This window comes from Hypanus sabinus, chromosome 25, assembly GCF_030144855.1.
Source record: "Hypanus sabinus isolate sHypSab1 chromosome 25, sHypSab1.hap1, whole genome shotgun sequence".
Classification (NCBI taxonomy): domain Eukaryota; kingdom Metazoa; phylum Chordata; class Chondrichthyes; order Myliobatiformes; family Dasyatidae; genus Hypanus; species Hypanus sabinus.
The window spans coordinates 39,671,656-39,686,765 of record NC_082730.1 but is presented as its reverse complement, the minus strand read 5'-3'; the positions used below and the strand labels follow the sequence as shown (position 1 = coordinate 39,686,765).

Genomic DNA, 15,110 nt, shown 5'->3' with positions numbered 1-15,110 from the left:
CAGCTCTCTCAGAGGGAGAGTATTTTGGAGATAGTGATCACAATTTTATCTCCTTTACCATAGCATTGGAGAGGAATAGGAGCAGACAAGTTAGGAAAATGCTTAATTGGAGTAAGGGAAATATGAAGCTATCAGGCAGGAACTTGGAAGCATAAATTGGGAGCAGATCTTCTCAGGGAAATGTATGGCAGAAATGTGACAAATGTTCAGGGGACAGGAAAAGGATGATAGGCTGCAGGAACCATCGTGTACAAAGGCTGTTGAAAATCTAGTCAAGAAGAAAAGAAAAGCTTACAAAAGGTTCAAAAAACTAAGTAATGGTAGCAATCTGGAAGATTGTAAGGCTAGCAGGAAGGAGCTTAAGAATGAAATTATGAGAGCTGAAGGGGCCATAAGAAAGTCTTGATTAAGGAAAACCCCAAGGCATTCTACAAGTATGTGAAGAGCAAGACAAAAAGATATGAGAGAATAGGACCAATCAAGAATGACAGTGGAAACGTGTGTATGGAACCAGAGGAGGTAGTGGAAGTACTAAATGAATGCTTTGCTTCACTATGGAAAAGGATCTTGGTGATTGTAGGGTTGACTTACAGCGGACTGAAAAGCTTAAGCATGTAGGTATTAAGAAAGAGGAAGTGCTGGAGCTTTTGGAAAACATCAAGTTGGATAAGTCACTGGGACCAGACGAGATGTACCCCAGGCTACTGTGGGAAGTGAGGGAGGAGATTGCTGAGTCTCTGGCGATGATCTTTTCATCATCAATGGGGACAGGGGAGGTTCTGGAGGACTGGAAGGTTGTGGATATTGTACCATTATTCAAGAAAGGGATTAGAGATAGCCCAGGAAATTATAGACCCATGAGTCTTACTTCAGTGGTTGGTAAGTTGATCGAGAGTTCCTGAGAAGCAGGACTTATGAACATTTGGAGAGGCATAATATATTAGGAATAGTCAGCATGGCTTTGTCAAAGGCAGGTTGTGCCTTACGAGCCTGATTGAATTTTTGAGGATGTGACTAAACACATTGATGAAGGTAGAGCCATACATGTAGTGTATATGGATTCTAGCAAGGCATTTGATAAGGTACCCCATACAAGGCTTACTGAGAAAGTGGGGAGGCATGGATCCAAGGGGACATTGCTTTGTGGATCCAGAACTGGTTTGCCCACAGAAGGCAATGAGTGGTTGTAGATGGGTCATATTCTACATGGAGGTTGGTGTCTAGTGGTGTGCCTCGGGGATCTGTTCTGGGACCCCTTCTCTTTGTGATTTTCATAAATGACCTGGATGAGGAAGTGGAAGGATGGGTTAGTAAATTTGCTGATGACACAAACGTTGCAGGTTGTGGATAGTGTGTGGCTGTTAGATGTTACAGTGGGACATCGATAGGATGCAAAACTGGGCTGAGAAGTGGCAGATGGAGTTCAACCCAGATAAGTGTGAAGTGGCTCATTTTGGTAGGTCAAGTATGTGGCAGAATATAGTATTAATGGTAAAACTCTTGGCAGTGTGGAGGATCAGAGGGATCTTGGGGTCCAAGTCCATAGGACGCTCAAAGCTGAAGCATAGGTTTTCTTTGTAGCTGAGAAGGAATGCAATGCATTGGCCTTCATCAACTGTGGGGTTGAGTTCAAGAGCTGTGAGGTAACGTTACAGCTACATAGGACCCTGATCAGACCCCACTTGAAGTACTGTGCTCAGTTCTGGTCACCTAACTCCAGGAAGGATGTGAAGACTATAGAGAGAGTGCAGAGGAGATTTACAAGGATGTTGCCTGGATTGGAGAGCATGCCTTATGAAAATAGGTTGAGTGAACTTGGCCTTTTTGCCTTAGAGCGACAGAGGATGAGAGGTGACCTGATTGAGGTGTACAAGATGATGAAAGGCATTGATCATGTGGATAATCAGAGGCTTTTTCCCAGCTAAAATGGCTGGCATGAGCGGGCACAGTTTTAAGTTGATTGGAAGTAGGTTCTGAGGAGATGTCAGGGGTAAGTTATTTATGCAGAGAGTGGTGAGTGTGTGGAATGGGCTGCTGGCAACGATGGTGGAGGCAGGTACAATAGGGTCTTTTAAGAGTCTCTTGGATAGGTACATGGAGCTCAGAAAAATAGAGGGCTATGGTTAACCCTAGGTAATTTCTAAAGTAAGTACATGTTTGGCCAAAGGGCCTGCATTGTGCTGTAGGTTTTCTATGTTTCTATGTTTCTTTATCATTGGCTATTCCAGTTCCTTTAAAATATTGCTCAGTTAGCTCAGACTACATGAGCCCAATTATCTGTTGTGCTACTGAATGGGTCTATCTTTCTTATATAGCCGGCCATTATTGCTTTTCAAAAAAATTATTATTATCACCTGGTACACACTGTTTAGGAATCCAAGATTTCTTAGGTTTTTTGATTTGTTTTTACTCAATTGCCTTCCCTTTTGTAGAGAAAATGTGATGCTCTGAAGAACAAAACGTGTTGCACCTTTTTTAAACTCAGCCATTTCTCGCTGTGCTTTTTAAATTTTGAAAGCCATGTTATGCTTCAACAGGTAGGCAGTTGTCTCAGGTTTGTTTTAAAAATATTTTGTCACCACTGTTATGTTTTGTAACACCAAAACATTAAACTAATTGCAATAAAAATATGGGAGCCCAAGGTATGTGAGTCCTTAGTTTGCAATATTTACTTTAAGTGAGGTGTAGACTTATCACATGATAGTGTGATGATGCTATGCCATTTATGTCCTTCTACAGATAACACACAATGCATTATGTAAACAACAAAGAATGCTTACTCAAACAATATATTTACAATATTACTTAAATTTTACTGAAAAATTAAATACACAACATATTTCTTTAGCCAGAGTTTGGTTAATCTATGGAATTCATTGCTGCAGACATCTTGGAGGTTTGTTCATGCTGTTTATTTAAGATGGAGTTTGATAGCTTCTTGATGGGTGAGGGCATTAGAGGTTATGGGAGAAGGCAGAAAAATGGGGTTGAGAGGGAAGATAAATCAGCCATAATTGAATGGTAGAGCTGACTTGATGGGTCGAATGGCCCAATTTTGCTCCTATGTCTTATGGCCTTATAGCCTACTCTACTGACAGTCTCCTCAAACATGACCGAACATTTTGATATTCTATCTATTCAATTACTTTCTTCATGTATATTATATATAAATTCAGCTCTCAGGGAATTTGGCCAGAAGGAAATCTCAACCCCTCCTCCCTGAGAATGTAAGTAACAAGAAACATTTAACAGCACCTTTAATGAACTGCACTTAATAGCTTTCTTTCTCCCGAGGCTTCCCATCCCTTCTCCAGCTCTGTATCACTTTCGCCAATCACCTTTCCAGTTCTTAGCTTCATTCCACCCGCTCTGATCTTCTCATTTCCCCCTCCCCCCACTACTTTTAAATCTCTTAGTATCTTTCCCTTCAGTTAGTCCTGACGGAGGGTCTCAGCCCGAAACGTCGACAGTACTTCTCCTTATAGATGCTGCCTGGCCTGCTGTGTTCCACTAGCATTTTGTATGTGTTGTTTGCACTTAATAGCCTTGGTTTCAAACTTCAATAGCACTCTTTTTTTTTGTTTTCTCCTAATATTTTCAATGTTACCTAACACTGAGAAGAATGTATTCAAATCAGTTTTAATGAAATGAATATTAGTAGAGCTACTGTAGTGGGAGTAGCAACGAGTCTTTCTGAAGAACAGCTTTCTCTTGCATCTTCAGTTTTTTATTTATAATCAACTTGCTTTGAAACCATAAGCCAGGAGATAATATCATGGACAGGGGAGATAGCCAGAGGAGGGGGAAGAGAGTTCGTAAAGTGGCTGTAGTGTAGCTGCAGGGACATCACAGAGAACTTGCTTTGTGCGACAGCAACTGGAGCATATAGCAAGGCACTGCTGGAATAGCCGTAAGAGGGTAAAGGAGCTGATTCGTTACAGCTGTGGCTTCTCAGGTCATGGTTGGAGGCAATATCCTAAAAACAGAGGAAGGTGTGAGAACCACTCACCAAAGCAGGCAGAATCCATAGTGGCACCTTTCATTTCTGATTTAACTGCTTACCAGATTCTAGTAATGGTGAGGTCAGCATCCAGCTCACACAAACGACTGGCAGTAGCCTCTGTTGCCAGTGGTGGTCATGTAGTGTGTAGGCCTCCGTTAGCCTGGGCAAGGTTTTTATTATGCAAGACCGGCAGTTGCCCAAGCTGCAATCTCCCCTCACCATGCCACCAATGTTGTCCAAGGGAAGGGCATTAGGACCCATACAGCTTGGCACCAGTGTCGTCGCAGAGCAATGTGTGGTTAAGTGCCTTGCTCAAGGACACACATGCTGCCTCAGCCAAGGCTTGAACTAGCAACCTTCAGATAACTAGACGAACACCTTAACCACTTGGCCATGTGCCAAACACAGATGTGTGCAAGTGGGAGCCGATGTGAAATGTGATATGTGAAATGTCAGTGGACACGGAGTCATCAGCATTGATAACTGATCTACCCATGACTCATGTCCATGACTGGAGAGACAATTTACATAACCAATGCAGGAGGTGAAACAATGAAGGTGGAGGTAAGTCAGCTCCAAGTACTAGAGGTTGAGGGTGTGTAGCTTCCTATAGATTTTTGGGTGCGTCCAAACAATGAAGGTACTATCCTGGGGATAGACACACTGAGTCAGACAGCTGCTTTCACAGACTCAGGGAAAGGAGAAATAACATGGAGGAGACAGGAGTAGCGAACATATGTAACCCGCAGAGCAGCTAACACGGCCCACAGACAGACAGTAGCCCCAAGCAGGGAGGAGGGACAGGGCGATGTGTGGGAATCATGTCAGTAGGTCCCAAGGTTTGGGGCCAAGCACAGTCAGGAGCTGTCAGTAGTTCTGCAGCTGCCTGAGGAGCGAGCAGGGATTAAAGTAAGGACTCAGCAGAAAGGGGATAGTAAGGAGCAGAAAGGGACGAGAGGGCAGAGATCAGTGTGAGGAGAGCAGCGGAAGAACAAGAAGCAACAGAAATTACAAGTGTACAGGCGGAAACTACAAAAACCAAGTTAGTAAGGTTACATGGAGGTGTGAAGGAGGAGCTGGCTGAAAGGACAGGTTTCAGTCCCAGGTGGTATGGAGCACAGATAGTGCTCTGGATGAATGGTGCCTCAGTTTGTGTACAGTCCCGGTGAGGCAGCCAGTGGAAACACTGGACTCAAGTTAATCTGTATGACTCGCCTTCTTACTGCCCCCACAGGCAGAGCAAGAGATCAAGTGTACCCCATATCAGTGTCATTGCAAATAACCTAGTTGATGATTCAGAATCAAGTTTATTATCACCGGCATGTGTCATGAAATTTGTTCACTTAGCAGCAGCATGCTAATAAAATACATACTAATACAGAAAGAAAAAATAAGCAAATCAATTAGAAGTATATAATATGTATATTAACTAGTTAGATTAAGAACAGTTCAAAACAGAAAAAAAATATTTTAAAAAAGACGAGGTAGTGTTCATGGGTTCAATGTCCATTTAGGAATCAGATGGCAGGGGGAAGAAGCTGTTCCTGAACACCGACTGGCTGCATCAGTTCTGACCGTACCCGATGGAAGTAGACCCACAACGTGCAAATGCAGAGACTCCAAGAGAGTGTGACAGGAAGCTGTGAACAGCACGCTAAAGTGTAACATTAACTATACTCTGTAATGAAGGCTGGTTCCTGATGGTAGATGACCAGTTGTGTAGATCAGGCAGAAGCGAAGGGATCCCAGTTACAACAGAGCCATCAGGTTCCACAACTTCGACGGCATGGTAGACTGAGAAAGAGAAGAAATGACGCATGGCATCTGAAGGCAGTCACCCCCAGCCTGAATAGGAGTGAATACAAATGAACTGGGCCCTTTCAGTGGTTGGGTCAGCAACTGAATGGACAGTTGGTGGGGAGGGGGTGACACCAGGGTGAGGTCCTTGCAGCCATTCATCTAAAGACCATCCCAACCCCTCCTGTACATCGATGAAAGGCTCTAAGAGATTAGTTGTCAGATGCTGATAATCTTGCAGTGGCATGGAGTGTGAATTGTTGCCTGTGAAACTGATAGTTACCTTGATGGCACCCCTGACCAGTGAGTAATCACTCATAGCCACTGTCCAGTTGTCACTATCCGAGAATGAAGGGGTGAAGATAAAGAATGAGATTAAACTGCAGTTTGTCAGCAGGGAGGGAGACTACAGGCAGACGAATGACAAAGCTGCACTTAAAAAACTGGGTTAGATTTCTGGAACAACCTCTGCTTAGAGTCTTGTAGGTAGACATTAGGAATGAAAATGCAGATGTAACTACATGTAGGAAATGATTTACTTGATTAGATCCTCCTCGTAGTATGGTCTATCCTGGATCAAATTTACTTTTGTCCAGCAGGGCCAAGGAAAGGGACTGTTTGAGTGATGATATGGAATATAGAAAATATCAATTTTAATAGCAGATAATTGGCAATTTCTACTTACAGCATGGGATTATTAAATAAACCAAAGAGCTCACAGTGTCAACATTCTTTACAATGGCTTTCATTGCAGAATGAGACAGATGCTGGTGAGTTCTGCACTGTGCAATTTTACAACACAGAAAGTTGTTGGTAGTATTATCAGCTTTAAACCAACAAAACACCCATAAAATAACTGTCCAGTGCCTCTGAACTTCAACCCAAGTTGGTGCAGTTTTTCATTGATTCTATTATGGTTATTATTCTATTATAGATTTACTGAGCATGCCTGCAAGGAAAATTTTCTCAGGATTGTACAAGGTGACATATATGTACTTTGATTATGAACTTAATTGCACTTCCAAATGTGAGCATTCACACCAAGTTCTTCTGACACCTAGGTCAATGGAGAACCCTCCCAAATCTGGATCTCCTGGTTTTTGTTGTTGGCCTGTGGTGTGCAGGCTCCAGAGTTTAATGGTACGTCCTCTGATATTGTCGTATCTGCTACTAGGTAACAAGCTTTTCTTATGGTCTTCCTAAGAGAGTTCTCACTCCTGCTGATATAAACTCTTTTCCATCTTGTCTTTGCATGACCCAGGGAATGACATCTGCCAGCTTAATGCAGCTTTCTTCCCAATTTGGTGTTGTTTTGAGCTTCATTCTCACTGTGCCTCTGACCGTTACTTGTGACATGTCTCTGTTGTAGATGTGCCTTTTGGTTCCCCTTGATATTGTCTACATGGATTTGCACTTCTAGTTTGAGAAACCCTTGTTATTACAAGTAGAATTCTTGTGCATCTACACATGAATCTCTACACAGTACTTCATTAAAGTTAATTTTTCATGATCTGGTCTTCACTTGCTTATCCAAGCAATTATACCCATCCCTAATCCTCCATTGCTGAGGAGTATTTAGCACCAATCACATTGGGTGGTCTAGAATCATAATAGTTTGCTTTAGGAAGATGCAATTTTTGATTCTGAGTCAATTTGAACCAACGTCTTGGTTAAATACATCCACAGAATTGACCTTATTTGGCCAGGTAGCAGGTTCAGTGATAACTCTTCCTGATCTTCTTTCTGCCCCTGTTGAACACATCTTATCCATTCCACGGACGCTGGATGTCAGCTTCATTATGCATTGTTTGTAGATGTGATTTTCTACCCCCACGTTACAAACAACTCTTCCCATTCGCAGGACATTTCTTCCCCAAGTGCTCACTTCGCCATCCCCAGTTCAGCTGAACAAGCTTGGTCACATGTCCACTGTTGGCCTATGCAAAATTTCAAGTCTGGTTTTGGACCATTCTGTGGACTTGTACTTTTCTGTAGTTAGCTTTGCCTCGCACAATAGGCATTCGCTCAGGCTAGACTCCCAGAATCCAAAAATACTCCAGGCTCTAATGAGCATTTATGAAATCTGCAAAATTGCAGTTGCCTGCTGACAGCTATAGCTCATGAAAAAAAAAATCCTATCACTCCTCCTGCTCCAGGTTGCATGTAGAGAATTGGTAGCAGTCAACTTGATCATTTGCAGGCGAGTTGCAGTGCGCTTGTGATATGCCAAATCTTCTTCTCAGGGCCTCACTGAGTGCGTTCTGGTTGTAATTCTGCCCGCTTGTGACAAATGAGGTACAACGGCATCTAGACATTTTTCTGCCTCTGTTTATCTGCCACCTTCAGTTAAATAAGCAGCAGATCCTCTTCTTCAGACAAATTACTTGACTGAAATCAATTAGCTCTGACACCTTATCTGTTCCATCATGGATATTACTTCATTCATCAAATTTGTAATTATATAACACAATGCACACATATAGTACCACTCTCTACATACCATTTACCTTGCATCAGTATGATATCAATTTCCTTTATATCCATTCCTTAAGCAAACAGTCTGACGAGTTTAAACATGGCTCACTGCTCCTCAGTGTGCATTTGTGAGAGGACCTTAACCAAAAGCCCGACTGGTGTTTGCACCTCGTTTCAGAACTTTTCCCTGTACGTTATCCTGGACCTTGGAATGTGCAAGCACTCATCACTCAGTTGTGAACAGTTCCTTGCACTGAAAGACCGGCAAGTTTCAGGGAGAGTAGAGGGTCCCTTTAACTGAGTTGGAATTCTTCCAGCAGCAGATGGTGTTTGTCTCTGTGAGTGTCCTTGGGAATAGACCACAGAGCCTGGAGTCCTGTGTTACTCATCTGTTTGTGATGAACTTTGACAAAGGTCACTGAACCTCTTTCCAGATCTGCCTGGCAGTGATTGCTAACAGATATGGTATCATCCATGAGCACTCTGCCAGTCTCCACCTACCAAGCTTCCCCAGTATCCCAGCAGCAACAATAAAAGCAGGGGTGTGATTTTATTACAGAGGAGATTTATGAGGATATTGCCAGGACCAGAAAATCATAGGTATAAAGCAAGATTCAATAAGCTGGGGATATTTTCCTTGGAACTCTGCAGGTCGAGCATAAAATTACTTAGTTAACATACAGTATATAAAGTTATGAGGGACCCACATGCAGGTAATAGAAGCTTCATTACCAGAGGGTTCAAAATTAGGGGATCATTAATTATTGCAGATGGTATAAGGATGAGAAGAAAAGAAAGAAATGATATTCACACTGAGAATAGTAGGGGCCTCGAATTAACCATTTGATGAGATAACAGAGTCACAAGCCCTTGTCACCTTTAATAAAGACCCATGAATGCGGGAGTACAAACTGGGATTATAAAGGACAATGGTTCTTTGACTGAGACAATCATATTGGGCTGAATGGCCCCTTTCTAAATCATAACTATTCTATAATTCTATTGTATGCTAACTTCCAATTCCCTTGCACCCCCTTCATTTTGGGAACCTCTATCCCCCCGACAGCTAAATTTCTGTTAGCTGCCTCGTGTCCACCTCGTCCTTGCATGTTTTCTGCATCCCCGCTTTTCCAAATGTCTGCTGTTCTGCTGCTCCTCCAGGACTAAGCACCGCTCACCCTTTCATGTAGCCAATGACTGTCCTACCTCCCAACATACAAACACCGAGGCTCAGTGCCCCCCTGCCTTCCCAGGCCCAAAGACAACAAATTCCTGAACACATCCCTCAAGAGGCTGTACAATTTTGACCATAAAATGGACCCCAGTGGAACTAAAATTTTGTGTGCTGGATCTGTGGACAAAACAGTTACTAGTTCCTGCTTCTGCATCACTCTACACAAGGGTAATGTTCTACAAATTTGAGAAAACCTTATTTAGCTGTTAAATAATTGGTTGTCAGTAGAACTGTCAGCTGTGGAGTTTGGCTTCTATGGTATGATACCTCTCTTGTTGCACAGAAAGCAGCCTGAACGCTCATTTAAATACAAGGGCCGGTGCCACCAGTGATCAGATTTCTATGTAAGCAGAGTCGCGCTCTTGTCAACACAAAGCCCAGGCAGCAAATGGTTGTCAGATCTGCCTCCAAAATAACACGACTGATGTTTCCCAACAGGCATCCTTGCCCGGTCAACTGAGTCAAGAATTTCGCATTCTTCTTATTGGTTGTTGGGAAGCAGAGTGAAATTGTGGAGGAGCTATTTTTATTGACCAGTCGGGTGCAGCTCTGGAAGCTGTAGAGGATTAAAAACTCTCGTGCTCTTCTGTTCTTCTCTGAATCTCCCCTTGCAGCCAGCAGTGAAGTCCATTTGCAGTCAAGAGGTAAGAGTTTTCTCCTGCAAGTTTGAAATGGAAAGCAGAGACAATATCAAGCTAATAACAATATCAAACTGGAGACTTCAGTTCTGGATGCAACACTAAAGTTTATCAATAATAAATGCAAGCTAAACTAATGTTGCAGCATGTATGGATAGCATATTTCTTAATTCATCTTTCTTAATTCTTAGTTTGTAATTAGTGAGGTCACAGTTGCATTATGAGAGAATATTGGGAATAAGGGAATAACTGTGCAAGTATAACATTTCAAAGCATTGTGATTCTCAGATTATTTCTCTGTTCTAAATTGAAGTTATTCATTGTGTTACACATTTGATGTGGTGGGGCAATCTGAGAACCCTACATTACAAGGAATAGGTATACTTCAATATCAAATTAGTTCTCGCATGCCAAATTATTTTATTGTTTTCATGTTATTTTGTTTTGGTGATATTATTACTATAGCTACTATTAATATTTGAAATTATTATTTATTTCCAAATAATGTAAAAACTAGCAATAGTATTCCATTTGTTATTTAATAGGTTGTAATGAAATTGCAGAACACACTCATGATTTTTGAGGTCATCCTTAGGTCTCTCCATGGTGGGCATGGTAGGGATGTTGGAGTTCTATGTTGGCTCCTAGGAAAGCAGGAAGCCAGCAGTTTGAATGGTGTCATGGGAGTGGATGTAGGGATAGGGACAGGGTAGTGTAGGAGTGAGAAGACCACCACTTTTGGGTACTAATGCTGGGATGGGGTGACAGAGATACAGTCCGGTAAAACAGAGTTTGGTAAAATGGGCTTTTTGTACGTGGAGTAATCAATGAATCGGTGGTTTTGATTTTAGAAAATGCTGAGATTCATGTGGCTTGAGACTGAAAACTGGGTAATCTTGCAGCTGCTGATTTTGTAGTGGTATGGGAGTACAATGGAAGTGGTTGGATGGGTTGGCGTGAAGGATTAAATATAAGTAAAAGACATACCACTCCAACCTGTGGTTGTAAAGCCTGGCTGTCTTACAATAACTCAGTGTCCTTGTCTCCAGGACAGTCTGGTTCACGTTACCTTGCACTGCTCTGAAAATAAATCCCATCAAGGGTTCAACTGTGACTTGCACCTGGAAATGTTGAATTCAGTTTCTCCAATGAAATGAAATACAGAAAAACATTATCCAAGATCAAAGAACATCACTGACAGATTTTAGGGATGTACCAAGGCCAGTCAGAGCTGACGTAGCTTATCAATCCTTACTGGGGCCTTTTGACCTGTGGCAGGACTTCTCCAACATTGTTATTACTGGGGACACACAAGCTTTAGAAGTGATTTCCATCCTCTTAGACTTAATTTTGCTTCTAAAACATTTCTCTACCCAATCCTTGACAAGAAATTTATCTCCATATTTCACAAAGCCACATGCATCGGATACATTGCCCTCACTGTGTGACGATGGTGCTTTTTTCTGTCTCCTCATTGCTGGAAAAGTAGAAATCAAAGCTTGAGAAGTTTTCTTATGCAACAGTGGCAATATAAGAGACTGAGAAGTGATTTATAGAGCTGTACGAGATCATGAGGGACATAGATAGTGAGGATGCATACAGTTTTTTAAAAAAAGCTAGTGTGCATAATTTAAAATGAGGGTCAATGATTTGAAAGGGACCTGAAGAACAACTTTTTCACACGCGTTTATGAAATGAGCTGCCAGAGGAAGTGGTTGAGACAGATACAAAAATAACATTTTAAATACTTTTGGACAGGTGCATGGATAGGAAAGGTTGAGTGGGTTATAAGCCAGACACAGGCAAATGGGACTAACAGATGGGCATTTTAGTCAACGTAGGTGAGTTAGACCAAAGGACCTGTTTCCTTGCTGCATTACTCCATCATTCTATGACACCTTTCATGTGTCTATGAAATCCCATGGTCCATTGCAGCAGCTTTAGCAAATAAAATCATCAGCACTAAGCTATATTGGAAGATGAAGCAAATTGTTGAAAGGGAGGTTAGACAGTTAATTGGTCATTGTAAATTGCCCCGTGATTAGGCTAGGGTTAAGTAGATGTGTTGTTGGGCAGTGTGGCTTGTTGGGCCAGAAGGATCTGATCCAATCTGTAGCGTGAGATAAAATAAAGAATAAATAAGGAGTGCCTAAGACATTGAACAGAGATATGATTTTGGTGTGACCTTAAGTTGTAGCTTTCCCTTAATTGAATATAAAAGATCTTTACAAATTACATATAAATATTTTGTGCAAAATATGAAACATGAACATTTTTAACTTCTAATTTGTGTATATAATCTGATGGCCTTGACTCATCTCTTGATATATACAGAGATATAATGACAATGGCAGAGAGAGGGGAGAGGGCTCTGGTGCCTAACTCTGCAATGGCTTACCTCAGCATAGATAAGCTCCCTTCTGATATACTGCAAGCTTTATGGTATTAGGAAAGCCATAAATGTCCTCTTAAATTATGCAGGCACAAGGAAACTGGAACCATTTCACTCTACTGGTCTGGTATATATTTGGTGAGATTGCGTACAGTCCAGCCTACTGCCTGCATATTCCAATCCCACTACACTATGGCAGTATGTATATTTTGTGACCGTGCGTCACATCAGCAAGTAGGTCTCAGGCAGTGAAGTCTGAAACAATGTCTGCAAAATGCCCATGCTGGCTTTTTTCTAACTTTCTGTTATCAAAGGCCTTTGAACTGCTTTATCAGCTATATCAGAATCAGGTTTATTATCACTGTCTTATATCACAAGAAATGTATTGCTTTGTAGTAGGGGTACAGTCAGTAGACGTAGAATTATGACAGGTTACAAAGTAAGTAAGTTGTACAAAAGAAAAGAATAATGAGATCCTGTTCTCAGACCATCCAGAAATCTGATGGCAGAGGGGAAGAAGCTTTTTTCTGAACTGTTTACTATCAGTCTTCAACCTCCTGTACCTACATCCTCGTGATAGTAATGGGAAGAGGGTATGTACTGGATGGTAATAGTCCTTAATGATGGATGTTACCTTCTTGAAGCCCCACCTCTTGTCCTCTTCAAATGGTGAGGAGGATGGAATTGACTCCTGCAGACCTTTGTGCACCTGTGCAATGGAGCCTCTATAACAGGTTGTGATACAACCAATCAGAATGCTCGCCACTGTACATCTACAGGAATTTGCAAGTGACTTTGTGACATACCAATTACCTTGAACTTCTAAATGTGGTTATTTGATGATCAACCATATTTAACGTCAGTTTTAAATTATATAACTAATTAAAAAGATTTCTAAAATAAATAATACTTTCATCTGAAGGATTAATTAAAGTGATGAAAATAAAAACACTTTGTGACACCATTCAAACATGATCAATGACGCCATTGAACACACAAGTTTGCACTGCATCCTTTACCATCTCTTTTTCTGTTTGCCTGGAATAAGATTAAAGGATACAATGTAAAAACAATTTACATTTTAATATTTCACAAGATTTAAACCTGTTTACACATGGAAATGTTCAGCAAGATACAATATTGACATTATCTCTTCTTGTTCAAAGTTTATTTTTCTTTTACCCATCGTGATGAGAATTTTAAATGTTATTTTCTCTGTTACCAAAGGATTAATATCATTAGCAACTGGACAATATTCAACGTTTAGATTAAAGAAAATCTTATTGTTCTGTTTTAGCCTTATCAATGATAAGCTATTAGATATTTGTCTAACATGGATAAAGGTTTGATCTGGGATCTGGGCATTTCTTGTTTAATTAGATACATGGATTCCCACTGAGCCTGATCTCAAACCACCCTCTGCTCCCTTGGACACAGTAAATGAGTGGTCTGTTAGAAACAGCATCTGTGGGACGAGAAACGGAGCTAACATTAAAGCAATGACTCCGTTTTCTCTTCCTGCAGATATTACCTGACTAGTGGAGTGTTTCCAGAAGTTTCCACTTTTGTTTTAGATTTTCAGTTCAGTAGAGTGTTGAATTTGATTGTCGATGGTGAACCTTAAAAAGGTAAACATTTACAAAAATCTGAGCTGAGTTGTAGACTGAAATCTAAAATTGTGTCAATTTGACTAAATTTAACTTTTAATGAACAATGTAAGTTCTGTCTGGATATGCCTATTCCCGTATCAAAAATGACATTGTGTATTCACAAATTTAGCATTTGCTAAAATGCATTTAGCTTATACAAAACTAAACTCTATGGGTCAAACTAAAAATAAAATTGTAGGAATCTTTATTTATTAATAATATGTAGAAATTGTGATCGTCCCATTGCTAATTGTTCTTAGAACTGGTGAGACACTTCTTTGGAAGAGCTGCTGCCCATGTGCTGATGGTATTTGCACAATGCTATTAGCTATGGAGCTTCATAATTCAAGCAGTGGTATGTTTCCATGTCAGAGCACTGTGGCTAGAAGAGAAATGTGAAGATGAAAACACTCCCATCTAGTTGCTAAACTTGTTGTAAGTGATAAGGATCACAAACTTGGGAAATATTGCTGAAGAAACCCTGAAGAGTTGTTGCAGTTGCTTTTAGTTACAGAAATACAATTTCTTCACTCTGGCGTCCTCTGACAGCCTTTTGATTAGTCTTCTCTCGTACCATCTCACTTTCCTAATTATTCAGCATACAATTGCCCCTTGGATAGTTAAGACGATAACTAACTTTCTGTTCACTAATTCTATAACTGGCATATTGTGAGGATTACTCTTTTTAAATGGTAAAGCTGGCAGTTTACCATTATATGGTTCTGTATTATTCCTGTGGTGATGACATTTCTAGCCTATACTTGCTGCGTACATTGGTGCCAAGAATTTGAATTTGAGAATGAAACTGATGTGAATACTCATACTTTTAAATTAGAAGCATTCATTTTCTCACCATCAGCATTTCCCATAGATCTATGCTATGAATTGGTCTTAGCTAGTTTAAGTTCTTGTATAAGTTATG

General features: G+C 40.9%; 1 protein-coding gene across 1 annotated transcript in view; it reads left to right on the top strand.

Annotated features, from left to right (window-relative positions):
* Nucleotides 1-15,110, top strand: part of LOC132381186 (troponin I, slow skeletal muscle-like) — a 36,626-nt gene that overhangs the window by 747 nt on the left and 20,769 nt on the right. Inside the window, exon 2 of the mRNA XM_059950482.1 lies at nucleotides 9,948-10,153. The gene's annotated coding sequence lies outside the window, so the exon portion shown is untranslated. The remainder of the gene's footprint in view (nucleotides 1-9,947; nucleotides 10,154-15,110) is intronic.